This window comes from Centropristis striata, chromosome 17, assembly GCF_030273125.1.
Source record: "Centropristis striata isolate RG_2023a ecotype Rhode Island chromosome 17, C.striata_1.0, whole genome shotgun sequence".
NCBI classification, from domain to species: Eukaryota; Metazoa; Chordata; class Actinopteri; order Perciformes; family Serranidae; genus Centropristis; species Centropristis striata.
The window spans coordinates 16,339,574-16,367,270 of NC_081533.1; the positions used below are offsets into that span (position 1 = coordinate 16,339,574).

The 27,697-nt window shown below is 36.7% G+C and overlaps 1 long non-coding RNA gene across 1 annotated transcript in view; it reads right to left on the reverse strand.

Moving 5' to 3' along the window:
• LOC131989973 (uncharacterized) overlaps positions 1-27,697 on the reverse strand; it is a 165,011-nt gene that overhangs the window by 57,684 nt on the left and 79,630 nt on the right. The window contains exon 2 of the long non-coding RNA XR_009396014.1: positions 11,036-11,160. This is a non-coding gene — a long non-coding RNA (uncharacterized LOC131989973). The remainder of the gene's footprint in view (positions 1-11,035; positions 11,161-27,697) is intronic.

The window sequence follows — 27,697 nt, forward strand, 5'->3', positions numbered from 1 at the left end:
TTTGGTTACTATGAATAAAACCATGAAAAATGTCTAGATATCAGCTCTTAAATTAAGCTTTTATGAGCTATTTTTGTTGTTGTCATTATATTTGTCCAAACAAATGTACCTTTAGTTGTACCGGGCATTACAATCAACAAGAAATTGAAGAAAACAAGGGTGGTCTAATCATTTTTCCATGACTGTATGATTGTATGACAAAAAACCTGGAAAATTCAGGCAATAGGCGTAGCAGTGTAGATAATTACACTTGTTTTAATGAGTACAAACTTTACATTTCTATCCTGAAAAATCTGAAAATAGTTTCATTTCAGTTATTAGTTATATGTTTTATTTAAAATGTCTCGAAAAAACAAATGGTTTGCACTAACCACATCCTGTAAAAAAACATTAAATTCTGCACTCTTTAGGGTAACTGGGAAGAAATGAATGACTCAGCTGAGACAAAAAGTCATGTGACAAAATTCAGCATAACTTTGAACGGCAGGCTGTTTACACAGAGCACAGAGCTATTTTTACCGTAATATTAGAAAAAGTTGCACCGTATTATTAGGGTAAAGTTCTGGCAACCACAGCTGCCGGTTTTTTACCGTAAAAACAACAGGTTGTTTTTTACAGTGCGCTTTACTCCCATCTATTCTCATGGAAAGTTTTCCAAATTCTGAGAATTTTGCAACCCTAGTCATGTGTAATTACTTATAAAATAATAGAATGTTAAATTATGATTCATTCCAAGTGTTTTCCTTGTGTTTCGGAGCGACATAACATCCAGTCGTTAATGTGGATGACAGCAAAAACATTTCAATTTTGGACATTTTGCTTTCCACCCCAACTGTTAACACCTTAATTGTATAATAAATTACCTGATTTTATTTTTATCGAATGCTGCATGAAGCTCCGTGGCTGCATGTTTGGATGCTGCCCAGTTGTTCATCACCCAAAAATGAAATAAAACCCAACAAATCATCGGAGCCTGATTGAGCCATATGTGCGAGCTGCAGGATGTCCTCATTAATCAAGCATGTCCCAGTGACCTCTGATAAAACTCCACATGCTTTCAATCTTAATTGGCACTTGTGGCAGTTGCCAGAAATGAAGAACATCCCACGAGTCGGCACTTGACTACAAAGTGCGGTATTGGGACGGACCAAAATAAACTTCTGGCAATAAATACAGAACCATTATAGATGATATAATACTGGTGTAGATACGGTGAGTGGGAGACAAATAGGCTATAGACAGAAAGAGCTTTTCATTATGCTATTCATGACAAAAAAAAAGGCAATTGCACAACACTAAAAGTTGCTGAAGTACAGTTATGTAACCGGCCTTGGCTCCCAGATAATGTATGATAGCTTTATATGTGATTATATGAGTATAGGTGAGACAGAATTCTCCACAAAAACAGAAATCTTATTGCATTTCTCAGACAGAGCAGTCATAAAGACTGTCAGCTTTCATGTCCAATTTCATGCATTAACCCTTTTTAGCAAAGGTAAAGACCTCGACCAAGTGTAGTAACATGATTTGACTTTTTTTGCAGAAATTTTTCTAGTTTAGCTTTGTGCATTTAGCATTTGTAATGCAATCTTTTGTGTTTACTGTTTTTTTGCGTATGTTTTTCGTCATTTCTTTGTAATTTTTATGTGTGTTTTTTGTCATTTTTGTGTTTTTTGTAATTTTGTGTGTTTTTGGATTTTTATTATGCTTTTGGTGTGTTTTGAGTGTGTTTGTATGTGTTTTTTGTGTGTTTTTGGTGTTTTATGTGTATTTTTTGAATTTTTTGCAATTTTTGCGTGTTTTTTGGATTTTTTTTTTATGCTTTTGGTGTGTTTTGAGTGTGTTTGTATGTGTTTTTTGTAATTTTGTGTGTGTTTTTGGTGTGTTTTGAGTGGGTTTGTATGTGTTTTTTGTAATTTTGTGTGTGTTTTTGGTGTTTTTTGTGTGTTTTTTTGTCATTTTTTTGTGGTCATATAGGTGAGGTTGTCTTGAAAACAATGATACCAACACGTCGTGGTAAAGATTTTTAAGTGGTTGATACAGGCAGAATAAAAAAGGAGCCCAAAACCGACAAAAGAGCCCCAAACTCCAAAGGGTTAAGTAATGTGAATGCTTACACTTCTAAGGATAAAAGGAGTAGGCACAATTTATAACAAAAAAATAACTATCTGGAGCACTGAAAAGCATTAATAATTAAGCTGAGTGAGTGAAGAGGAGTGGAGTGTCGTTGTGCTAACTGATTGAATTGGCTTCTTGATGACCGCGAGGCTGTCGCTTTGGCACCGTACCGACAAAACAAGTTAACTCAGAGAGAGAGAGGGAAATAAAAGCACCACACAGGGAGGATAAATATAACTTCATTCATATTTGAATCAAAAGTTTTAGCTCACAAAAAAAACAAAAGGGCTCTCTGTTACCTGGCAACGGGGAAGTGAAAGGCACTGTGGTCAAGATTGCTAGTTGCCTCTGTCAGCCAAGGACTGCTTCTTTTATAGCGTGAGATAATATCATGTGACATGCAGTAAAAATGCTATTTCTGCAGAAATGGACACTTAAAGTGAGTTTAACCCTTAATAGGGCTCTCATTGAAATACTTGCAAATTCCAAATTTCAACCCTAGAGAATATTGGAGGATGTTACATACAGCCAGAATGTGTAATATGTATATAGAATATGTATTTTGAGAAAAAAGTTACAAATTTATTACAAAAAAGATCACAAATTAATGGTAAAAAAAACTTTCTTTCTAAGAAAAAAATCTCAAATTTATGACCAAAAAAATCTTAAATTAACGGTAAAAAAGTTACAAATTTGTGTCCAAAAAATCTCAAATTAATGGTAAAAAAGTTGAAGAGATTAAAGTGGCAAATCTATGAGAAAAAATGCGCAGATTTATGAGATTTAAAGTGGTGAATCTGCGAGAAAAAAGTAGCCTTCTTCACTTTTTTTCTCGTAAATCTGTGACTTCGCGCAGATTTTCCATTTTAAATCTCTTAAATCTGCAACTTTCTTTCTTGTGGATTTGCCACTTTAATCTAGTAAAAAATAATTTCTGGAAATATTAAAGATGTCATGGTCTCACTGTCTGTGACGTAGCCTGATCTTTGCTGATTAGCTGGAAGAAAAATCCAAGTGGTTCTACGACCAAACAGAGAGACATGAGGACCTCATTTTGGATATCCGCTGAAGTTACCAAATATAGTTCTTCGCCCGATAAAGGGTTAAACCTCTGAAGTCCAGGAGATTTTGGTTAAAATTTGTCAACTTCCTGTGCATTCATTTCTGTCTCTGTTTAGCATCTTTCAGTCTGTCCTTACATCACATGCATGGCTCCTTTTTCTCCACACAAACTTGGCTATCAGTCAGATTTTTCATTTTATTTGAATTAACCCTTTGATGCACAACATGGGTCTAAAGTGACCCGATTAAGTTTTTATGTTCTATATCTTTGCAATAAAAATAAATAAATAAATAAATTGTTTTCATTTCTTAAAAAATGTCTTTAAAACCTGACAAAGAAGACACAAATATTAACTATCCAATTTTGTTCAATTGGTGTTTTGCCAATGGAAATTATTATTTGGTGGCTCTAATAAGTCTCAAATGTTAAAATATGTGATTTTCCAATGTAACCTGGTGGTTCTAACAACTCTTTTAAAGTTAAACCTTCAAAATAAGACAAACATAGTTACACATATACTCAAATTGTTAATTTAGTGAATCACTTTTTGTATCACTACGCTTCTAATGCACAAGGTCATTTTTGACCCATGTGTGCAAACTTGATGTAATAACAAAAACACTATTTTCCTTCATAAAGTATGAAAGGAAAAACGGATATAATGATCTGTTGTAATAATGCAGTTCATTTTTGACCCATGTTGTGCATTAGAAGGTGTTTATATGTTGTGCATCAAAGGGTTAACAAAGTATAAAACTGCCAGAAACCGAAAATACCAACAAAAATGTAACATTTTTTTACATTTTTTTTACCATTCATACACACAAAAACAGCAGAAAAAAATAAATAATAAAACTACAAAACAGTCTATTTGCATGTTAATTAAAAATAGTAATAGTTTTCATTGTAGAAAGAAAATTCACATTTTAAAAATGGTCTAGAAACATAAATGTCACACTGTGAAAGCTCCTATGATTGCACTTTAACTGGCTTTCTCAGCTTGTCTACATATCATATATAAATAAAGTTATTACTGTAAATAAAACTTGTATTTTCAATAAATAGATGGACTCCAGAGGGTTAAAATGGACTGGAGAACAGCCTCAGTCTAAGACAGACTTTTTGGTAAAAAACCTGTAGATGCACAAAACATGAAAAACATACTCCTCACACAGAGACAGCTGCTCTGACGTCAGCTGCTGCATCTTCAGTTGTCACAAGCAGTCTGTTGCCTGGAGCCGCGTCAAAGAGGCATCGAGGCGAGACGCTACAGGCACAAACACAGTTTTCAGCACTGCTCAACTGAGATTTCAGGCTTTTTTTGCTTCCATAACATGTCTTCTTTCAGACTAGATAACCCTTTATTTGCCATAAATAAAAATAATAGTACTAGTGATAATAATGTTCTTAATGTTCGATGATCTTCGACTTGCAAAATCAGTGACATCTTTTAAATGTCTTCTTAAAACATATCTATTTAAAAAAGCCTTTTATTAATTTTACCACTTCGCCTTATTTTAACATGTCTTTGTGTCTTTTGTTTTTGTCTTGTATGCTTGTTTTACTTGCTGTTCAGCACTTTGTAACGTTTTGTTTCGAAAAGTGCTCTATAAATAAAGTTTATTATTATTATTATTATTATTATTATTATTATTATAATGTAAGTATTCAACTTGGACATTTCATGTTGATATCTACTAATTAACCCTCTGAACCCCACTATTGAAATATGTGTTTTCTTTTAAAGTTCGCCAAAAATAAACCGTTTATTGTAGAAAGAAACTGTAAAAACAGGCATTATTGTTGGAATTTGAACTTTCCGACAGTCCTTCATAGGTTATTTTATAGGTTAGAAAAAGTAACCAAATTGAAGCTTAAACTTGTGGTATTTCTGTCAAAATCACTTTATTTCATATGTCTCATTTTAAACGTTGCAAAAATGTGTTAGAAACATTAAATTCTTCTCCTCAGCGACACTGTGAAGCCAAGATTGATTCTGCTAAGAAGAACAGTCAAGTGAGAACTAATCAGTGAAAACCAGACAGAATTGCAGGCTGTTTACACAGAGCTGAGAGGAGAGGACAAGACATGTTGCAAAATGCAAGTAGTTCAATATCTGCAGACCGATTTTTTTTCCAATATTCATTACACTTGTGGGCAAATTGTTCATTTTATCCATTTGATTCCAATTTTTAAATCAGATAAATCCAACTTGGGTTTTTTTTTCAGGTTTTCTTCATGATTTATGTCATTATAACTGTGTTATTCTGCACAAAAGACATAGATTGATCGACCTGCAGGACTTAAATATTGCAGTGAAATACAAGACCACAGTGAGTAAAATGTAAATAGAGCAAAAAGAAAAAGAAAATCTATAAATGTGCACTTACATACCTAATCATATGTACATACTTAAACATACTCATATATGTAAAGCTTCTGATTTATCACCAGGCATTGGCATGTCGTTGACATCAGCTAAGGGATTTGACATTTCTTTCCCCAGCCATATGGGCTGTTTTTCCCGCGGTGGCTTCGGTTTCTGCGGTTATTCCCTGCAGGATGTTGTGCAAGAACATTTTCATCCTGAAACAAGTCTCTGAACGACATGTCATGCATTCTTTACAATATAATTGGAGCCACAAAGCTGCATACAAATGCATCCTACTTTCCATAAACCATCTTTCAATATTATATATTTATTGTCATTTACATTAGCTGTGGTCCCAAAAGAGTCCTAATTATCCTCCACTCCAATCTCTCTAAGTAGCACATGAATTCATCATATTTATATACGTCAAACACAACCTTGTAGGACCTTGAATGGAGCTTGTTCATACACTATAAATGGACATTTTATGAAATTAGGACCACTGAGGACACTGATGTTACGTTGTTGGGTATTTTTTCTGGAAGTTCAGGGAGTTCAAGCATCCTAAGGTGACTATTTTTTAATTTTTTACAACCCTAATTCTAAAAAAAAATTTGTAAATCAAAACAAAATGCATCAAAATCAGAATTTAGAGTGTATAATTACAAAAACAAATAGAGCATTGAATATATTGTCTTTGTGCAGTTTTGAATTGAATATAATGTCACAAAGGATCAGCAAATTATTGCATTTGTGTTAGTTATGTTTTAGAAAACATCCTTAAATTTTTTGGAAACAGGGTTGTAAATCGTGCATTTAAACTATAGCTGCACGGAACAATTATTTTTGATATATGTATTAATCTACCAATTATTTTTCTCAATTAACTACCTAATTGTGTTTTGCCTGTTCTCTCCATGTCAGTGTGGGTTCTCTCCGGGTCCTCCCACAGTCCAAAAACATGCAGTTTAGATTCAACTGGTGACTCTAAATTTCCCATAGGAGTGAATGAGAGCGAGAATGGTTGTCTGTCTGGAAGCACTTCATTGTTTGATCCATAAAATGTAAAAAAAAATGTCCATCCTGGTTCTTCAAAGTCCAAGGGAATGTCTTTAAACAGCAAATGTTGGTATTCGAGAGAATGAAAACAGCATTTTTCTGCCATTATTGCATGAAAATGAGACTACTCAAATGAGTCATTGTTTGTAAAACTTGTTGCCGATTATCTTTCTGTCTATTGACTAAATAGTTTGCAAACTGTAGCAGCTCTATTAAATAAATTATTCATGTTCTAGGCTGAATCATTATTATAAGGCTCAAAATAGGCCGAATAAAGAAATATATGTAGTATTACACCATGAAGAACTACTAATCAAGAGTAACTGATGAATTCGACTCAACTAAGCACCTATTTTAGAGCATTTTTTATCTCTAACTTACCTTCATTTATTACTAGTTTACTTACTGTGTTTATTACCAGGGAACTACAATGAAATCACAATAAAAGTATGGAGCTTTCCAAAATAAAGGTATGAATGCTTTTTTTAAAAGTGTTCTTTATGGAAGCCCTAATCGGCCATGCATTCATATATTTTCTTCCCTCCGTTTTCTTGTGATAACGAGTTAATTTCATTTGTTTTCTCAAGATAATTATCTCGTTATCTCGGGAAAACGACAGATGTTTTCCCGAGATAACAAGACAATTTGTTGAAATCATCTCATTATCACAAGAAAACGGAGGGGAAAAAAATGAATGCATGGCCGATTAGGCCTTCCGTAAAGAACACTTTTTAAAAAAGCATTCATACCTTTATTTTGGAAAGCTCCATACTTTTATTGTGATATCATTGTAGTTCCCTGGTAATAAACACAGTAAGTAAACTAGTAATAAGTGAAGATAAGTTAGAGAGAAAAAATGCTCTAAAACAGGTGCTTAGTTGAGTTGAATTCATCAGTTAGTCTTGATTTCTAGAGGGGTGATGATTCATTTAAAGAAAACTTGCAGAAAGTATAACCCAGCCAACTACATAAATATTAAATGGGAGAAATCCAAATGCAAAATTGAGTTATTTCAGAAGTCTTAGCTATAGCCCTGTGTGAAATAGATATAAAAAAAAGCCTGAAGTACAGTCAGAAAGTGCTAAGCGACCCTCTGCACTCCCAAAGATATAAAAGTGATCTGAAAGTAAATAAGTAGCTTAAAGAGAAGAGAGGAGATTCAAAAAAAAGCCCACTCATACGGAGGTAATCTGTGTTAAGGTAGCGTGTTTGTCCCTTGGGGTAGTTCACTGACTCACAGGCTTTTTTATCAGATAGATTCACACTTCATTATGGCTGATCCCTGCAGCCAAACACAGCCAAACACACACAATTTGCCCCATCAGCTACAGTGAAGAAGTAATTAAACTTAGTAGCTCGGCTGCACCGACAAAAACAAATTGATTCTGGCTTTAAGATATTGTGAATAAGTTTGAGTGTGTTTATGTGTGCATGTACAGTCGGGATAAAGGAAATAAACACATGCAAAGAAATGTTAAGAGAGGTTATCTGACCTTAGAGAAAAAGAACGAAGGCGGGAGAGAGAGAGAGAGCGATAGAGGGAGACATGAAGCAAGAAGTGGAGAGGAACGCTCCTCCAGACCTGAGGGCTACAGAGACTAATTAACTTGAGAGACATGACCTTTCTCTCCTCCTCCCTGAGAGAGAACATGTGTGTGTGTGTGTGCGTATTTTGAATCAATACAAGGGCATAGTCATCACAGCCAGATGGACTCGGTACATCATGTCTCATCATCACGTGAGGCAGAGAGGAAGGGAAAGAGAGATCTCCCAGAATACCTTTGAAGACTCTGAACCTTTTAAAGCCAGCTCAAAAACACGACTGAAATGTCCGTGCATGTATCTCTGGATGTGTGAGGACCAATTTACAGTGTTAGACCTTCAGAATAAGGACATTTTTGGCCAATCTGACGGCTTCAGAGGGCTGTTTGAGCACGTGGTTTAAAGCCGAGAAGTACCTGTGTACGAATATGTTATTCGTGAAACCACAAATAATATCAGAAACTGCTTTTGTCGTTCCAAAAATTGCTATTGTTCCAAAAAAAGATTCATGAATGGCATTTTGTTTCTCGAAATCATTAAAAGTACACTATGACCCCTTTTCTGCCAACACAAACCTAGTTCTTTTGCTGGTGCTGGTTTGCACTTGGATTAGCTTGCAAACTTTTTTAGAACCTGTTTGCTTTTCCACATGCTGAAGGGCCACGTCATTACCTCACTGTATTTGTTTCGGAACAACGACTACAAATGTTGCTCCTGGCTTTGCAAGTCTACATTGGCAACCGAACACGACTGGTGCAACACAATTGTGCTGCTAATGTTAAATGTCATGCCCAGTGATGACCTTCTTATTAAAGGTAAACGAAACAAGTTTGATGTTAGATTTTGTTGTAAGCTAACGCTAGCCTGCTAACACTAGCCTGCTAACGCTACCCTGCTAACCTGCTAATGCTAGCTTGCTAATGCTAGCCCGCTAATGCTAGCCCGTTAACGCTAGGCTGTATCAATCACATTGCAGTTAAACAAATAAAATAAAGAATTATATACCTTTTAGTTGGTTTTGTTGGTCACAATAACCCCGCCCCCAGCCCCTGACGTAATTTTCGTGGTTCAAGACCAGCAAAGAGTTGGTGCCCGATGGAACCAGTTTTTGTGGCCGAGAGTCAGTATTTTGGCACTCAAAAAGCAAGGAACTGGTTCAAGATTAGGCACCGGCTCCAAACTGGCCGTAGAACTGCCTTGGTTGAAAAGGGTTATATGACAATGTGGAAACTCATCATTATATGCCAATATTAAATCAAGTTGATTAGTTACAAAATACAATATTTGCCAGATTAAAAGTGACTTCCAGTATAAACAGCGCTAATTTCCAGTCTACTACCAGTCTACAGATACAGATAGATTGTTTTGTTGGTAAAATGAATACAGATAGAGATAATGATTGTGTGACATTTTTACTTATTTGCAACGACTTGTTAAGAAATTTCACTCTGCCACTTTGTGACCTGACATGGAACATTAAAATCATGGTCCCCTTAAGTAATGCTATACAAACGTGTGTGTGTGTGTGTGTGTGTGTGTGTGTGTGAGTGTGTGTATTTGTGAGTGTCAGACAAGTTCACCCAAAATGTCAGTGAGTAGGCCGTGAGAAAATGCAGTGAACTCTCACTTATCAAATATCAGCAGACAGCGCTTAGCTAACTAGCACACAGGCAGAACAAACAACTGCGCTAATTAATGTGAAGTCATCAAAGTTGCTTGGAAGCTGCAACTTCTAGTGAGAGAGACACAAACAGAGAGAGAGCGGGAGAGAGTGTGTGTGTGTGTGTGTGTGTGTGTGTGTGTGTGTGTGTGTGTGTGTGTTCTTGTACTTCCTACATAGTGAGGACCAGAACACGTTTTTAACCAACAGAGTGAGGACATTTTTGCAAAGTGAGGACATTTCGGCCGGTCCTCACTTCTTTAAAGGATTTTTTTTTAGATTTCAGACTTTGTTTTAAGGGTTAAAGGTTACATGATAATGATAATTAGCTGAAACTGTATTGTGTGGTAACAAAACCAACAAAAATTATAGTGAAAATGTCCTTCATTTTCGTTTTTGTCAACTTTTTTCATACATAATGAATTGAAGATGGATAAGCCAAAGGAAATAAAGGCAAAATTTACTGTGACCTCTTTTAATCTCCCAGCCAACAAATACCCCATTACAAAAAACTAAAACTAATAAAAACTAAACTAAAACTAAAGCATTTTTTAAAAAAAATACTAAACTAAAACTAGCAAAATCACTCTAAAAACTCATTAAAACTAACTGAATTTGAAAACAAAAATTCACAACAAAATTGAAACTAAAACTAATGAAATATCCAAAACTATTATAACATTAATAGGGAATTCACTGTTACAATGAGGGTCCTCACAAAGATAGAAGTACAAGAATGTGTGTGTGTGTGTGTGTGTTTGTGTGTGTGTTGGGCAATCCCCTTAAATACAAACCGCCGGATGCAGCGGGAGATTGAGAAGAGACAGAGGTGAAAAAGACGGAGGAAGAGAGGAGGAATCAAGCATCTGCTGGAGGAGGATAATTAGTGAGTCGGAGTATGTGTGAGAGGAGGGGTGTGTGTGAGTGTATTGTACGTACTGTATGTCTGCTTGTGTGTGTACTTGTGTGTGTACAAGCCCTCATGTGGGAGCTCAGGGACAGATGGTGCCACAACAGTGACTGCTGATGTTCCTTGTCTGAATTCAACACTAAACATGCCCACAGCATCTGTAAACCCCGGGGGGCAGGGGTTACTGAATGACATTGGACTGTGTCTGAGAGCAGGAGTGCTTGTGTATATGTGTGTGTGTGTGTGTGTGTGTGTGTGTGTGTGTGTGTATTAGACAAAGTTTACACTGCATACTTGAGAACATGTACTCACCCTTGCCGAATGCTGATTTGAACCCCCTCGGATGAGCTGCCGCTGTGTTTTGGTGCATTCACACGCACGTTGTTGAGAATTTCTTCAGACTTGAGGCGCTCAACTTCTGACGTATGCTTTTAAGTCTGAAATGGAAAGAAAAAACTCTTGAGTTTGACTGTACAGGTATCCAGCTGTGTTGTTTGTTGTGGCTTGCTACTAAACTATTTAGTATCCGGTGCTGTAAGACTCTAAATCTCCCAAGTTTACACCAAGCAACTTCTGCAGTCCCATCAACTTTTGCCCTGCAAACCTCAACTAGTTGTGAACAAACAAACTTAAACCTCTGAAGTCCAGGAGATTTTGGTTGAAATTTGTCAACTTCCTCTGCATTCATTTCTGTCTCTGTTTAGCATCTTTCAGTCTGTCCTTACATCACATGCATGGCTCCTTTTTCTCCACACAAACTTGGCTATCAGTCAGATTTTTCATTTTATTTTAATTAAAGTATAAAGCTGCCAGGAACCGAAAATACAAACAAAATACACATGTATCTATGGACATTTTTTTAACCATTTATACACACAAAAACAACAGAAATAATAATACATAATACAACTACAAAACAGTCTATTTGCATGTAACTTAAAAATAGTAATAGTTTTCATTGTAGAAAGAAAATTCACATTGTAAAAATGGTCTAGAAACATAAATGGCACACTGTGAAAGCTCCTATGGTTGCACTTTCAACTTGTCTACATATCATATATATATATGAAGTTATTACTGTAAATAAAACATGTGTATTTTCCAAAAAATAGATGGACTCCAGAGGGTTAACGAGATTACAGACAAATACCACTTTTATAAAAATAAGCACAAAAGCACCAAAAATATTTGCAATGCTCTTGACATGTTCCGGTAATGTGAGTTGGTCCACCATTTTGGCACAGACTGAAATGTCCCAATTCATCCTAAATCCAACAAGAGTTGAAAACATTTGTATGCATTTTCAAATGGGCTCCAGCCCTTAAAATGTATATATTTCAATCAGGATAGATAAATCTATCTATCCATCCATCCATCCATCCATGCATCCATCCATCCATCCATCCATCCATCCATCCATCCATCCACCAAATTACAAATCTGTCTGCTTTTGACGCTTTTGTGGTCACACCTGTGCTGTGATATTGATAAATCATTGGTGCTGTCCATGGTGCTGAAGTAACAAAGGGAATTTTTCATTTGCCGCAACCACATTAGAAGTCTATGCAAATATTTTAAATACAAAGTACACACACACACACTCACACACACATACGCATCTATAGCATTTACATAAAATTCCCCCATTGGTCGGTCGGTCTGTCTGTCTGTCTGTCTGTCTGTCTGTCTGTCTGTCTGTCTGTCTGTCTGTCTGTCTGCTGATTTGCTTATCAGCATACATGTATGGCCACACAATAACCCTCCTCCTTCCTATTAATTATCAGAAATCAATGTTATCAACAACTGGTGTTATAAATATCTACTCTTTATTTTTATTTTTTTATTATTTACCTTATTTTCTGTTGTCCAGTGGTGGAATGTAACTACTCAAGTAATACACTTAAACACTGGCAAATAACAGTAAACAACTGTAAGTTATTTTAGGGATAATTTCTACAAAAATATGCATAATATACGGTAAAGGAATATATATATATATATATATATATATATATATATATATATATATATATATATATATATATATATATATATATATATATTGACTAAAAATAAAGTTGTCCTCCAAAAGTCTGTGTGTGTGTGTGTGTGTGTGTGTGTGTGTGTGTGTCCAAATCCCATGCAGAAAACAGGTATTTTAAGTTTGCTTGCCTAAAAAGTTTGTCTGTCTTGTGGATAGATCTGACAAAGCAAGACATTATGATGTAGTATATCACCTAGAGTCATATCAGGCCAGTATCAGTATGAAGTGTACCAGCATCTGTGTGGAGCTCTGTGTAGTTGCGAGAGACTTCTGATTTTAAAATATTGGCTTTGGCCATTGGCTACGGTTCTGGTTGACAGATTTTCAGGGTGAAATGAATCAGGCTGGGTGGACTGTGCTGTAGATTCATTTTCCTCCCTTCAGAAGAATCCATTTGCAGCCATCAATTCTTGTTCAGTACAATAAACAGCATCACACACAACATCATAGTAAACCTTCATTTGTTTTTTGACAAAGTGCTGGTTTTATTGTAACTTCATTATCCCTGAGTTGAATGTTTTCTTTTGCGTGTGCTTGTTATTTCATGCTCCACTTACGGTCAATCACCTGACACTCAAAGCAAGAAATGGATTTCTTAAGAGGAAACAATCAATCAAACATGTTGCCTCACAAACTTTATTGTCTCTTTAAGAGAGTGTCTCTGTTAGTCTGGTCAGCAGTTAATTTCAAGGCAGTTATGGCACTAAAGTCTGAGAATTAGAAAGGACATAAATTGTTAATTGTTCCCTGTTAATTTCTATGTTGTAGAGACAAGGCTCTTTATAGCCTTAAAGGCCCGATTTTTATGATATTGACCATATACAGTTGAAACCAGAAGTTTACATACATTATATAAAAAGACACATATGCTTTTATTTCTCATGTCTGACATGAAATCAGACAATCACTTTTCCTGTTTTAGGTCCGATAGGATTATCAAAATTATTTCTATTTGCTAAATGCCAAAATAATGAGTTTTTTATACATTTTTTTTATTACTTTCTTTCCCTGGATCCACTCCACCTGGGCAACATAAAGTGCTGCAGGAAACCTTTTGTTTCCTTTCAGATCATCTGTACATTTAAACTATTTTGTAAAACGCAATTTTTTTTACCTTTTACCCCTAATCTTTCTTACACACTCTCAAAAACCTGAGACCTGAAACCTGTCTGTCTGAGCAAAGAATCTAGCAACCAGAGAAAACAGACCCTTCTCATTACTTGAAGAAAACTCAAAGCTGAGTTGGTCCTATTTGGGAGTTTGTGCATCCATGTATGTCCCATATAGCTGGAAATCTCTAGTATTGACTTCTACCAAAACAACATATTGATTCCCTCTCCTGCCTCCCCTCTTTCTCTCCTTTTCTTGAAGGCAACACTGAAGCTGATTCCAGCTGGAGTCCCTCAGGGCACCCACCTTGGACCTGCACTATTATCACAAGCAGCCACAATAAGGAGGAAAGGGTCAAAGCCACTGCAGCAGGGGGGGGGGTTAGAATGAAATATACTGCTGTGACTCTCTCATTTCTCTCATCATGAAGAACTTCTCCATATAGATTTCCCCGTAAACTTTTAACCTTTATCCATCTGGGGAAACATACTGCTTAACATTCACACAGTAACACGCCTGGGTACTGGAAAGTTTACCGCAAATTCATATAAAAAAAGAGAGCAGGGAACCAATAAAGTTTGCTAATTCTCTAATTAGATCCCCTGTTACCGCCAGAGCTGGCAAAGCTGCTCTTTTTGGGAATGGAGCGTGCCTCAAACCAATCAAAAAGCCCAGGCTAAAAAAACAATAATAAACAATAAACGCTGTTTGCTCTCCACTGGCTTTCCCCTCCATCTTTAAAAAGCTTTGACGCCTTCAGAGTTGTTACATAAGATCTCAAAAAGCAACACTCAGCCTCTGATGTAACAGCTCCAAGGGTAGAAAGCTCTCAATCTGTAAATTATCTAACTTGTTTTAATTTTGTTTTTGAAAAGATGATTGAAAAGTCAAAAACTAAACACTTGCTGCACTGGAGTAAACACTTGGCCAGAAGCCTCACTGCCTTTTGGGAAATAATAATAGTTAAATTTGTCTAATATATCAAATCATTTAATTATAAGCAACTAAGTTCAAGTGGAGGTCGCATTAGATGCATAATAGATAACTTGAATGTGTTAGTGCTGCATTTGGCGGTCAGGAAATTAAAGGAGCATGCTGGTGTTTCTGCATCTTTTATAAAGTATTACATGTGACAGCTTTGTATACTTTCGCACAGTTGGTTTCCTCTTATTGAAATACAAAATCAACTTGCGGAGGCTTAAAACTTGCCTCGTGGAGAGGTAATCCATCATAATGAACATTTAAATCACATTTGCTTTTCCCCCAAGGTTACCTTATCGCTGTGCAGTAATGCAGATAAAAGCAGCGACTGAATTGAAAAATCTAGCATTGGGGTGCAATCATGTGTAGCTGGGTGTAATGCTTGTAACAAAGTGTTTTAATCTTCTGTCTACACATTCTCGCAAATGGCAGAAATGTTCTCTGTCATGCGTTTTCTTACATCAGCAGTCACTTATTACATCTGTCTGGGACACATTTCTGCATTAAAGAGAACTTCCCTTTTAAATAAATAAGCCTAAGAGCATTAACTAGAAGATTTCATTATTTAAACCATGAGTCCTCTTGAGGACAGATTTGATAAGGCGCCGCATTTTAAATGTTTTTTTAATCCACCAATCCATTAAAATATTTATAGGTTGTATATACGTACATGCTTTTACACTTACAGGTAAGTCTGTCAGCTTCAACCTGCATATATTCAGTCTTCATATCCTCGGGTTAAACTATCAACTGCCCAGCCTTTCCTCTTATTGAACTCAAACTAAAAAACTAAATATTTTTTTTTTTAAAAGCACAAATTGAATACATAAAGAACTTGCATGCATGCATCTTCAGTCTACTCTTGCCATGCTAGTGTCTCTGTGAAGAAGTGGACGTTGCCTCAAACCAACATTCTATCTTTTGGCCAGCAGGGGGCGAGTCCACTGGCTGCAAAAAGAAGTCAGTTTGTATTGAAGTCTATGAGAAAACAAAACCTACTTCTCACTTGATTTATTACCTCACTAAACATTTTCCTAATCAGTTTATGGTCTCAATTGTTGGTGTCTTCTTCAATACAGCATGATGTTTGTTTAAATTATGGTCCCATTTGAAGTAAAATAGACAATAAAGCAGGTCGCTACGACACCATTGACTTGATGTCGTCCTCGTTTATGTCTAAGAATCTTCACCCATTCACGGTATGTTTTCAGTTCATGAAAATAAAATGTATGATATTGGTCACCTAAAAATTAGTACTAAAAGACAATCTAAGGCTTTTCATTTGTTCTTATAAGTACATTTTGTTTTAAGCCTGTTTTCACAAAGGCAAAATTAGCATTCCAATTATTAGCACAGTAGGCTACATGTGAATTAAGTATACACCTCAGTGTTAGCTGTTGACTAATTTAATGCTGCTTTTACTAAGCTAACGGTACCTGGCCCTGCATGTATGTAATGGCACTATGTACATTTTAGCCAGTAAATTATTTTTGGGTGTTTGTCTAAGAACTTTCAGTTCACGAAAGTTAATTGTAACATATTGATCACCTACAAATCTGTTAAGTTGTACTAAAAGACACTCTGTTTTCACAAATTCAAAATTAGCATGCCAATTATTAGCACAGTTCACATGAATTACGGATAGCTAAATAGGTTAGTTAGCTAATGCAGGTGTTAGCCGTTAGCCGTTAAAAATGGTAGTCCACAAACTAATGATTGAAGTCACACATTTTTTTATACAGTCTATTGTCGTAGCATCCTGACATTCGAAATTAGCCAAATTAGCTCAATACAAAGGAGCCTACAGGTACAGTTATTCTTGGATGATGGGAAGTTCATTCATTTGCAGGTATGGGGTAATAAATTAAGGTTTTAGACAATTGAAAGTCTGAAAGTCAACAAAATTCATGGAAACGTATCCAATTGTTGAGATATTTCCCTAAAAAATACAGATTAGCCTATATCCTGATTGCAGTGGGAGACAAAAGTCATCAAAGTCTGGGAACTGTTAACATCAGCAAAAGTAGTTCTGATTTGAGATTGCAGTTGAGATATGGCTCAACTCCCATAAATAACAGCCTGATATTAATATCCATAGAGCCATGCTGCTAGCATGGCTCTATGGTCTAAAGCTGTCTCCTGCTCTTATGTACAAAAATAACATCAATAGTGTTAAAGATGTTACAGAACAGATTGTGAGAGATATTAAACCATCCAGGCATCACAGGGGAATGTTTGTGCATTATTACATCTCTAGGTAACACCTCTCTGACAGCAGTAGCAATTAAATTAACAATACGGTCGTGTTGTGATGTATAAAGCCACTTGAAAGTGTTACCGCCATTCACAATAAGTGATGATAAGAGTTAGAGTGCATCTGACACAGCATCATGATGCAATTGTTGGATGCTGTTGGATGCTGTGGCCAGAGTTATCTCTCTGTTTTTTTTTTATATATTTGCATTTAAGAGGCAGGATAAAAGAAGAACACAAAGACTGCAGCACTGCGGTGGAAGAGGAATGAATGAGACATAAGTAGAGGATGGAAAGCAACACAAGAAAGAAAAAAAAGACAAGAGTGAAGGAGAGAAAATAAATGCAGTTCGGTTTGATTTTGCAATGATATGCTGCAACATCAGATGGGAAAGAAGATAGATTGTAGCCAAGAGCAGAAAGAGTAGAGGAGATGGAGAGGCTGGAAAACAGATGGGACCCACACACACACACACACACACACACACACACAATAAATGCTTTACTACTGCACACATATAGGAAATAGAAATACCTAAACCAGAAGGGGTAGTTTTGTCTCTCTCGCTCTTTTTCTCCCTCTCTCTCTTTCTCTCTCTCTCTCTTTTTTTTTGCAAAAGCACTGTTAAATAAAAAATAGTCTCCTTCTACATGAAGCGTTTTCTCATGAACCGGTTTGTATGATTTCCTATGAAAAGTTATCCAGCTTGATACATTTTAAATCCAGTGGTGGAATGTAACTACTCAAGTAATACACTTAAACGCTGTCAAATAACAGGAAACAACTGTAAGTTATTTTACAGATAATTAACTGAAAAAATATGCATAATATAGGGTAAAAGCATAGAATACCTAAAGTTGTTTTTTTTATGATGTTTTACTTTTTTTTGTTTTCTTTTGCATTTTTTTTATGTTTTCTTTAAACATTTACATTAAACATTATGTTATGACCGGGGGCACCAGATGATCGATCAATCAATCAATCAATCAATCAATCAATCAATCAATCAATCAATCAATCAATCAATCAATCAATCAATCAATCAGTTAATCAATCAATCAATCAATCAAAGGGTCTCAGAGAGTCGGCGACATGGATGATGAGAGACTGATTGTTGAAGTGGAACAGCATACAATAATTTATGACATTGGCATTATTTTTATAAGGATAGATGGTCAGATCAACAGATCTTCCACGTCGGATCTCGCGGTCTCCCATACTTTCAGGATTATCGCGTGTTCTCATTATCTCGCGTGTACAAGGCTGTTTCGCTACGCTAATGTTCCACGGCCGTTCCGCTTCCGGTGGAAATTGACGGCAGGAAGAGGACGGAGCGAAACCGCGGCGGAGCCATTCAGGGCCATTCCACGCCTGGTGGAAACCCCCAGTTAAATGTAGAAAAAAACAAAACAAGAAGAACCCTATTAAATATTAGAGTACATTTCTGTAAAATAACTTTTTTAAATATTTTCACAATGTAGGTTTAGGCAATAAGACCACTTCATCCAGGTAGGGCACAGAACCATGATGAGGTTCAGGGAAAGACATGCAAGGTTACACAACTTCTGGACAAAACCTCAAACAGACACGAAAACTGGCCTCCTGGTTAAAAGGTATTTGACCTACATGGCTTTTAACATTGTGTCTCTACTACTTGTGTCTTCTAACTAGTTTTGGATTTTTGTATATTTCTTGAAGAGGTGCTTCTTATAAGCCTATATAGGGTTTTTAACCTCTCCTACACTTACTATTCTTGTTTCATTTCTGTTTTTTGTAATTGTCTTTCCTTATGGTGCAAATAAAAAAGCAAATACATAAATGGAATGCCAATGCATTTCCAAAGCATTACCTTTCATAGAAAAACATAAATGAGGACTGCCTGCACACACACACACACACACACACACACACACAAGTAGCTTTCTGCTGATTGCATGGTCTCCCTTCAAGGATCTCTTCTCACTAAATATGTAATTTAAGTCATTATGCACAATCAATACTAGCTCCATTCACAAGGGCAATACCCACACACACAAAAGGAAGAGAGACTACTGTGCTTTTATTGGCAATCAATACTGACATCACCTAGAAGATCAGCGTTTCCTGATGACAGGCCCTAATGCTGCATAGAGAACTCGTGATTTCATCAGTGGTTGTAGCAAAATGTCATCATGTTTAATGTAACAAACCAACCCTGAACATCCCATTTACATGCTTTAATTTCCATCTCAATGCTTAGTCATGATTTCAACTTGTACAAGGTCCGACGTCGTAGCGAATCAATCCACTTAAATCACTAAAACAGATCAATTTCACCGAGCGCCTCGAGATGTTTCAGCAATCAGCGGAATGCTGAAGGAAAGTTGTGATTTAAGCAGCTTTAAGGAAACGGTGACGAAGCAGAAACCACTCCGGTTTTACGGCCACATAAATATGAAGCACTTAGGGTAATCTATAGAAAGGGCTTCATTAATGATTGAGTGCCGCCCCAAAGCTAACGACCTGCCACTTCTCGTGCCAGTAAGAGCAATTACATTCCTACAGGGACCCGGTCATTGCTGAGCCAATGGTTGATCATATATCTCTCAGAGTCTACATGACTAGTTTGTGTGAGGAATCGTTCGGATACACAACGTAGAATCTGTTACGCTGTTGGCGCGGTTTGTACGGTGAGTAACATCTGGTGCAAACATCCACTGCCGAGTCAGCTTTATTATACTGCCTGGATTATAGCACATAAAGTTATGCATTTCCTCTGGGTAAATGTACTGTATTTTGAAAGAAATAAACATTTTCAGCACAGGTTGCTACAATAAATAAAAAGAAAATGTGTCCCCTGATAGAAAGTGGAGAGAAAACAGCAGAAAATGGAACTGAGCTGATGTTTTTCTAACTCGTAAAATAACAAACAACTATAAATTTATGACTTATAACTACATAAAATAACTACATAGCACCTGTGCCACAAACTGTATTTTTAAATTCAGATGTTCCCCAATAACCTTCTTTTTAAAAACGGATTATTATCCGAATTTTGATTAGGTAATCTGTGTTTGATTTAAGTTTAAAGATGAAAAAAAAATCAAAAATCCAAAGATAATAAGCAGTAAAAATACATGAAAGACATTTTTTCATTCACAAGACGTTTAAAAAAAGTTCAATGATTTTCATTTTTTGGGTCCATGTTACAATCTGTATGTCTAGTGTTGTTGCTTACAGCTAGTGTAAGCTGATATGTAATTATCTGATCCATGTGTACAGCTGTACAATTACTCTCAGGATTAAAAATATACATTATATGGAAGATGAAAGCTCGTGTCTGTTTGATATTCGGCACACACGCTGCCCATTTTTAAATTGGACCGAGCATTAAATGAAAAAGGTCAGCTCAGCCTGAGATTACTATTTTTATAACCAAACAAACTACTGTCGCAGTTCCCTCAGGACTTTGTTGGGCATCCAGGGAAACTAAAAAAATCAATATTTCATGGTGCATGTGGGGTCAATAAAGACACCAGTTAACCTATTCATCATATTGGAGAATACATTATGGGCCTGGCTTGGCTGCAAGGAGTTTTATAGAGGCTACAACCCCGACATGCAAGCATTGAACATCAATATTGAAGGAATAAAATATGTGCATTTGTCCCCACCAATAGAAATACAAAAGTAGATGAGGACTTTTATTTCAATGGATTGCTCCTGATTAGAGTAGCAAAATGAGTGGAACGTGAATTGACAGAATTGAAGGTTAGTCCTTAATCCTCTGGAGTCCATCTATTTATTGAAATACACATGTTTTATTTACAGTAATAACTTTATTTATATATGATATGTAGACAAGCTGAGAAAGCAAGTTAAAAGTTCAATCATAGGGGCTTTCAAAGTGTGACTGATGTTTTTGTGTGTATTAATGGTAAAAAAAAATGGTACATTTCCATTGACACCTGTGTCTTTTGTTCGTATTTTCGGCAGCTTTATACTTAAATAAAATAAAATGAAAAATCTGACTGCCCACCAAGTTTGTGTGGAGAAAAAGGAGCCATGCATGTGATGTAAGGACAGACTGAAAGATGCTAAACAGAGACAGAAATTAATGCATAGGAAGTTGACAAATTTGACCCAAAATCTCCTGGACTTCAGAGGTTTAACAGGGAACTTAAATATAGTTGGGTTAAATTTATTTGAGCAAAAATCTTGACTAAAACAACCAGATTTCATGCAAGTACACATAATAATCTGCTATTCCTCAATCACACTGCTTACTGCAGGACTGCTGAGGCCGCGCCCCTATATAGGCCACGCCCCCTACATGCACTGTGCATTCCTCCATCACATGTTCATTTGGTAGTTTGATAAGGGGGGGGGGGGGGGGGCATTTCACTTAATTTTTGAATGGGTGGGTTTAGGGCAGACAAGTAATATTTAACACAACATTCATGTTTTTGTTGTTCGATAACTCGATAAAGTTCCACTTACAAATAAATCTGTTGAAATGTCACTTTTTAAATCTTGAATTTTTCCAAAATTCTCCAGTTTAACTTCCCATGGAAAGTTTCTGGGAATTTACTGGAAATGTACTGGAATTATTATTTTTTGCAACCCTTATCCTAATTGATTGATATACGTATAATTGTCTACTTTTTACGCCCCATTGCCGTCTTCATTCTGACATCACCCCGTCTCAAACTGATTTCGGAGTAGGAGGCGGATTCAATTTTGAGGATAGATTTTACGCTGTTTCAGACTTTCCAAATGTTATTGGACCAAAACAGGGGTAGGCAACCTGTGGCCCAGGAGCCACATGTGGCTCTTCAAGCCATATGCAGTGGCCGTCACAAAAAAAAATATACAAAATAAAAATGTTTGTTTATTTACATTTCAAATTAAAAATGTCATTGTTGTAGAGTCAAAGTGATTTGTATTCTTCAATTGTAAAAATGTTTAAAATCATTAAAAAAAAATAAAAAACAAGTCAGGTTTAGAGTTACCCTAGTTATGCTAGCTTTCAATTCCAAATCTCCTGACATATTTCATCAGTTTCCAGCCACTGATTTGCACTTGGGTCCTCAATGCATTCTGACAAAATTACATAATAAATGCTCATTATGACCTATTATTAATGTTGGTAGGCTAATTAACTAATTTGAACTAGTACGCTGTTTTTTCTTAATTCTAAGGCTCAAAAGAAGATATCCATTTCAACAGTTTTTCTCTTATTTTGGCCAAAGATGGCTCTTTTGTTAGTAAAGGTTGCCGACCCCTGGACCAAAATGATCTAATTTTGATAGTGAAACGAGTTATTTTGTTGCGGCTTTGACACTCCAAACAGTCTACTGATTTACAGCCACAACAGCAGCTACAGTGGAGCTTGTGAGGTAATCAGAAGTTTAACTAGGTTGACTGATTGGCCTCTCATGTGTACAGGCCCAGCGAGATGGCCGATGAGGAGACAGACAGTAAAAAAAACTTAATGGATTCTTTTCCACCAGCCCGCCAGGATTTGTCTGGTACAGCAGATGGCCGGTACACCACTGGAGCAGAGTAATAACAAATAACAAGGTCAGGCAATATTGAAAAGTAAATGCACAGATTGACAACAGCTTGACAACGGCCTTAGTCCCACCCCCGTGGCAATGATTGACTAATTGTGAGGCCGCCCCCCATGGTGTTCATTGGATTGAAAGCTGTTTCATGTCACGACTCGGTCATCTCGGAGGAGTTGGTGGATTTAAAGGTCTGAGCCCAGGCAGAGAATGACTCATGGACACAACAGTAGTCGTGTTTCCATTAACGAATTTCGATGCGCATTTTGAAGATTTATGGAAACACCAAAATTCTAAAAGAGATTCAAGTTTTTATGCTCTCTTGAGATGGTTTTGGTCTTTTCCGAAAAAGAGTTAATGCACTAAACGGAAGTTGGAAGCGCTTTTTCAGTATAAATTCTGACTGCTTAGCCTGCTGACCCCGCGACTCGGCCCCGGATAAACGGACGAGAATGGATTGATGGATGGATTAACATTTATCTCACATGACTGATCGGCTGTTTCTGCTAACATGAAAGAACAATTATAAGTTGCCCAATTGAATCTAATTCCTGAAGGCATATCTTCTCTCACGGATGTTGAAAGTTGTCCTATTAGCAACCTCTTTTTAACTATTTTTTCTTGTTTTGTTCAATCTCTTTTTCTACTAATGTTTACTGATGGATTAGCCTTGAGCAATACATTACACTATTACACATTACTAGTTGATGGAAACGTCCCTAATTCGCAATTTCCTTAATGCAACATTTCAAATTTTTTGCTTCAAAATTCGATTTGGCTTTAATGGAAGCACAGTTAATGCCTTGTGTAGGTGGTGGCGGATGCAACTATGCATGGTTGAAGCAGGAAGTAGCATGACATCTCCGCCATAAATTGATGCAAAAAAAGGCACAAATTGGTGGATACAAATTCATGTTTGAAGCTCAAAACCCCCCTCTTAACATGCTGAAGGTTCAGTTTGTTGCAAACACTCTACGACTGTAAACAGCACAAGTACTGCTCATCAATAAAAAGTGTCCATGTTGAGTGAGAACCATTTTGCCTCCATTTAAAGTGGTGTTGAACACACACTCGCATACTTCTTTGTTTTAGCTTTGGCATGCATTACACGTGTGACAGACATTTCACGTCAGCCCATTATTCCTCTCTCTTGCTGTCGCCCCTCTCCTCTTCATCATAGTCTCTTTTTTTCTCCGCCTATCTCGAGCTTTTTCTCTCCCCAGCCTCCTCACTGTCACTATCTCTCTCTGCCTTCCTCCAAGTCCATTATTTCTCCATTAAAACCCGGGTTGACCCGTGTAATTGCCTCCAATGACTGGGTCCTAATGAAAAAAACACATTGCATTAATGGCGAAACGCCGTGTGTGTGTGTGTGTGTTCTTGTACTTCCTACATATTGAGGACCATGCCACGTTTTTAACCAACAGAGTGAGGACATTTTTTGCAAAGTGAGGACATTTCGGCCGGTCCTCACTTCTTTAAAGGCTTTTTTGAGATTTCAGACTTTGTTTTAAGGGTTAAAGGTTACATGATAATGATAATTAACTGAAACTGTATTGTGTGGTTACAAAACTAACAAAAATTATAATGAAAATGTCCTTCATTTTCGTCTTTGTCAACTTTTTTCATGCATAATGAAGATGGGTAAGACAAAGGAAATAAAGGCAAAATTTACTGTGACCTCTTTTAATCTCCCAGCCAACAAATACCCCATTACAAAAAACTACAACTAATAAAAACTACACTAAAACTAAAGCATTTAATAAAATAATAAATACTAAACTAAATCTAGCAAACTCACTCTAAAAACTCATTAAAACTAACTGAATTTGAAAACAAAAATTCACAACAAAATATAATGAAAAATTCCAAACTATAATTCATTGTTCCAATGAGGGCCCTCACAAAGATAGAAGTACAAGAATGTGTGTGTGTGTGTGTGTGTGTGTGTGTGTGTTTGTCTGTGTTGTCCCTGCATGTCAAGCTGCAGGGCCTTGACCAAAGCAGATAATATTCTCTGTCAGACCTGCCTGTTACACCCTTCTACCCAGCATCTGTGAGTGTACGTGTGTTTGTGTGTTTGAGCGTGTGTGTGCCAATCAGCTACAGCCATGACCGATGCAGATAATATTCTCCAAGACCCCTGTTCCACCCCTTTAACCCGCCTGTGTATGTGACTGTTTGGTGACTCAAATTTCATTCATAGACATGCATAAATATGAGGTTTGAAGCGGCTGTGTGAGATGTCAGAAGAAGAGAGGGCATTCAAGCGTACTACATATGGGTATGTACGTGCATCTGTCTAAAAGAGAATGAATTGAAGAAAAGGAGCGATGGCGGGCAGCGAGAAGAATGATTGTAAATGCAAGAGAAAGAGGAAAAAGAGGGGAGAGAGAAAGGCATTTTGTTAAACAGGCAGGTCCGAGTCTGTACAGATGTCCATGTATTGATTCAGTGGCTCAAACACAAACAGTCATGCACAACGAAGAAGCTTTCTCTTTGATTTTATAAAAGGCAGGAGTTGAACACTGCGTGTAAAAGAATGAAAGGGAATGTCGGAAAAGCATCAAGGGATGACTTCAAAATCCACAGAATACATACAGTAGATACACAGTCCTGTTTACTCTGAGCAGGATGCTTTATTGTCTAGTTTACTCTAAATGGGACTGTGATTTACAGTATGTGGATGCTTTGAAATTACTTAGTTTTCTGTATTAATTTGTCATCTGATCAGATCTCATTTTATGACAAATTAATGCAGAAAACTAGGTCGTTTCGAAGGGTTTACCTACGTTTTATTGCCACTGTACAAATAAAAATCATGCTGTATTGAAGAGTTGAAACGAGTGATTGAGATCATAAATCCATCATTAAAATGTTTACTGATTTAATAAATCAAGTGCAGTTTTGTACAATGAAAGCAGGAAATGCAACCACAGCAAAGCCTCGCATGCAGTTAACAAACGTCAAAACCCACAAAGTGTCCAGCTTTGCTTTTGTAAGCTGGCTCCACTTGAAGGAGACATCAGGGCATCTGAAGATGTGGGACGGGCCCATTTTAGAGCTGGGCCAATTAATTAGCCTAATGATACACAGTCTGGTGATGAGATGGATGATGAGCCTTTCAAAAACTTCAGTAGAGTTGCCGTACAGTTGGAGCAGTTTCACAATTTGACATCCCATATGGCTGCTGTCAAATAGTCTGTTTCAAACACTAGTGGGCTTGTATTTTAAACATAATTAATAACAGAATGCATCAATTTTAAATCAATTTAACATAAAATATACTATGTTTGCACTTAAATAGAGAAAACATGAAAAAATACTCTCTCGGCAGCCCATCAAATGGAGAACACTAACCAAAGTGCCCTTGAGTGCTAAGAAAGGCGCCTCCAAATAAAATGTATTATTATTATTATTAAGGCTGCCTTCTAATGGAGAAAACATGAAAAAGTGCCCTTAAAGTTGCCTATTAATGGAGAAAACATACCGAAGTGCCCTTAAAGCTGCCTATCAATGGAGAAAACATAACAAAGTGCCCTTAAGGCTGCCTATAAATGGAGAAAACATGACAAAGTGGAGAAATGGAGAAAACATACCAAAGTGCCCTTAAGACTGCCTGTTAATGGAGAAAACATAAGAAATATACTTTGTTTCCATAGTTTTTAATGGGATATTTGTCACAAAGAATTAGCAAATTATCAGATTTTCTGTTATTGACATTTTAGACCAGAAAGTCCCAACTTTTTTGTGACTTTCTGGTTTGTAGATTATCATTTATGTTTCGAGGGAAAAGTATTTTGACATATTCTAATCAAAGTCTATGCTGAGTTGGTTTTATGAAAATCTGACCAATATTTTTTTCCCCTTAACCCGTAAATAAAGACAAAGAAGGATTAGGAGTGACAGAGCTGCAGTCCAATTAAACTTTAATGACACTTGTTGGGACATTGCACGCTGCAGCAGTAATAAATAGTAAGAGGTTCCATTACTGTACAATAAGATATAAAAACAAAGCCCTTTTTCCCTTTTTCTTCTTATTCTATCTTTATCATCACGTTCCTTTGTGCGCTCTATCTAATAAAGCAAAAATGAAAAAGAGAGGCAGGGTTATAGAGTCAAAGTGAATGAAAAAGGCAGAGAGAAAGATATTAAAGAAAGGTCATGCAGGAAATAAAGATATATAAGTCTTGGAGATGGAGCCAAACTTGCGGTTTTTAGTGAGTTATTTGTCCTGACCACTGGAACATTCAACCCCCACTTTCCAGTTTTTCCATTCCTCTTTCACTTCCCCATTAATTTATTCCTTTTTTCTTCCTCTTTTGGTCTTTTGCTTTTCACCCTTCTTGACTTCACTTGCACTTCTTTGTTCCCTCAGGGGTTGCAGAGGGAAATTAATTCTCTCTCCTCGCCATTGCTTCTTGAACCATTCTACCACCTAGTTATCTGCCTTTTTCCTTCTATGGGTTTAGAATATGTATATATGTATGTAGTGTACTGGTGCTTTCAACCCTAAGCTGTTTGGTTCCTTTCAATGGAACCCTGGAGGACAGTTTGTTCTGGGTGATGAGAAAGGTCTTTCAAACTCTGGTGCAAACCAAACAAGCCAACAGTTGTCTAAGATGACGGTGGGTTTCACCCGGATATTCTGTCCGATAGACGAACAACTGTTTTAAGGGTGTAACATTTGTTTAGAATGTTTGGGACGGTTAACAAAGAGTGAACGTTAACCGAACAAAATCAAAAGAGTCTACCAAACTACTTGTGAATGCAATACTTGTGTTTGCTCTTCACCGCCTTCATCCCAGTGGTGGTCTCACAGGGCACGGCCCTCCTTGGTCCCCCCCATGTTAAAAAAACACTGCAGAAGTGCCATATTGGATGCATCAATGTTAGATAAATGATTAAGTGTCTACCAAAGGAATATTTGTGATGAAGCGCCCTTTAATGCACCTGCAAATTGCAAAAACATGATTAAGTACCCTCTAGTGTGCCATTCCAATGGAGAAAACATGACAAAGTGTTTTCTAGGGCACTCA